This window comes from Hipposideros armiger, unplaced genomic scaffold, assembly GCF_001890085.2.
Source record: "Hipposideros armiger isolate ML-2016 unplaced genomic scaffold, ASM189008v1 scaffold_121, whole genome shotgun sequence".
Taxonomy (NCBI): Eukaryota; Metazoa; Chordata; class Mammalia; order Chiroptera; family Hipposideridae; genus Hipposideros; species Hipposideros armiger.
Window position 1 is genome coordinate 1,350,327 of NW_017731471.1, and position 2,671 is coordinate 1,352,997.

Sequence of the window (2,671 nt, forward strand, 5' to 3'; positions counted from 1 at the left end):
GAGAAAACAAAAATGTGTGGAAGTGAAATAAGATTAAAAATTTGAAACACAATATACAGTATTAACTAGATAGCAGGAAAAGTTAGTAAAAGAGGATTTAAAAAATATTGTATATGACTTGTTGCGGATGAGTGGGACTGAGATATTTGCTTCCAGTCATTGTTAGGAAAACCATAGTACTATTAGTAAATTACACATTAATTTTTCAAAGTAATAACTATGGATACAAGAAAAATCTCCTTCATAACCAACCCTCCAGACAACCAAAATATAAAAATTAATATTCTTTGATGTTTATTCAACCCCTGAAATTTATATACCCTTAAACTTTCCATAGTGCTTAGAATACATGAGGCACTCAGTATATAGTCTTTGAACAAATAAATGTTTAATCAAATATGGGAAACTACATGACTTAGAAGTTTGTGTAAAAAGTTTCTGAAATTTTGCTTACTATACTTGAATATGAATTTATATTGTTATGTGGTTGCCCAAAATGCAAAAGATAGAGGGGTGAAAGAAAGGAAATAGAAAGTGAATTATTTGTTTGTTGGAAAATTCATGACACATTTTTGCAACAAAAAACTGAAAAATATGTCATGACTTTTCTGACAACCCAATATTTTGAATTAACAAATACCTTGTGTCCAAGTGAAGGAAGATGCTCATTCTTCTTGATTCTACTCATTCAGACCAGACTATACCTGGAGTATAATATTTATGTTGCGGCACCACACTCTAAGAGGGACTTTGACAAACCAGGATATATCTAGAGTAGTATAACCAGGGTGGTGAAAGAATAAAAAATAATTCCATATGAGAAATAGTTGACAGAATTGAAGATGTTTAGTCTATAGAAGAGAAGCTTCAAAAAGTACATGACTTTTGTTTTTAAGTACTTTAAAATGCTGTGTCTTCTGGTAGTTCACTAAATTTCTTTAAGATGATTATTCTGAATTCTTTGTCTGACAGTTTATATATCTCCACTTCTTTAGGATCAGTTATTACCACTTTATTAGTTTCCTTTCATGGTGTCATATGTACCTGGTTTTTCATGATCCTTGATTCCTTATATTGGTATCCACACATCTGAGTAATCAGGTTCCTCTTCCAGATTTTACAGGTTTGCAGACTTTACAGGTTTGACTGTTCTACACCAGTCAGCTTAGTTTTGAGTGTGGAACCAAGCCAGAATTCATATAAAACTGTTCTCACCCAGTAGCACAAGTTACCCCTCTCCATCTGAGATCTTGAACAGTTGCCTCGCCCTAAAATAGACTATAAGAGCAGGCACCACTCATTACCAGCAGGCATGCCCAGAAACCTCAGTGCGCTCTGGTGCCTGTTGAGACCGCCCTTTATGTGTTCCACTTGTGAGGCTAATTGGGTGGTGCTCTGCTGTTGTCTGAAGCCAACCTTCAAGTATGTTGGTTCTGGGGCCTCTTGGGAAGGGAGGAGTTGGTGTAGGCCCAGGTCAGCCACTGCCTGTGACTGGCTAGGGAGGACCTGGTAGAAGCTAGAAAGAGATGCATGTTTGGTTGCTCTCTGAGCTGTATCTGGAGGCACATGGAAGAGGAAACCCTGTGAAGCAAGGACGGCTACCACCAGTACCTTGTCTGGGGTCACTGTGCAAAAAGGCAGGACACTCCAAGGCCTGCTGCCACCTCCTAACTCCTATAAGGTTCAGCCCCTGGTAAAGCGTCCTGCGGTATGCAAGTTGAGTGAGGCCAGGTCCCAGTGAGTCAGCAGCATGGAGCAGTGGAATTCACCAGGCCAATCAGATTTAGATTTGGCCTGTGGGGGCGGAGACAACACAGGGAAATTGATGTCCACCTGTCGGCTGAATGGGAGGAGGATCCCACACAGTTAAAATGGGGACTGTCCCTCCAATCTTCATCCCAAAGTTACACAACTCAGTCTTACTCCATATGTCTCCAACACCCCCAGAGTTACCGTCCCTCTGCTGGAGCCCAGGGTGAATGCCTGCCTGGGCCCTTTAAGAGGACATCTGTGTTTCCCACTGCCTTCTGTCCCACACAGTTGGTCAGAATCCTCACTGTTTTTCACAGCCAGAAGTTGTGGGAGCTCCTCTTCCTGGCACCAATACTCTGAGCTGGAGATCCTGGTGCATGGGGCTGAGGTTTCTCGCTCCTTTGTGGGGAACCTCTGTGGCTGAGATACCTCTATTGATTTTCAACCACCACATGTCAGTGTGGGACCAGCCTGTTTTGCATTTATGCCCCTCCTACCACCCTCAAAATGCCTTCTTCTTTATATCCTTAGTTATAAAACTTCTGTTCAGCTAGACCTCTGATGGTTCTCCAGGTTGATTGTTCTATAATTTAGTTGTAATTTTGATGTGTTCACTGGATGAAGCAAGCACAGTGTTTACTCTACCATCTTGGATCTCCTCCTAAGTGGTGATAATTAACTAACACCAACCAAGGGCAGAAGATGGCATGGACTGATGTCAGGGATCAGGACCCATTCTAAGGTTATGAGATCCTTCTTGTGTCCCAGCCTAACACAGATTCCCTTTCTTTTTCCCTGAAGCTTCATGATTATTTTGCCAGTGCCTGGACAGGCTATCTATAACTTCATTGGTATAAGATCCAGATCTTTGCCTTTAGATGTGTGTGTGTGTGTGTGTGTGTGTGTGTGTGTGTGTGTG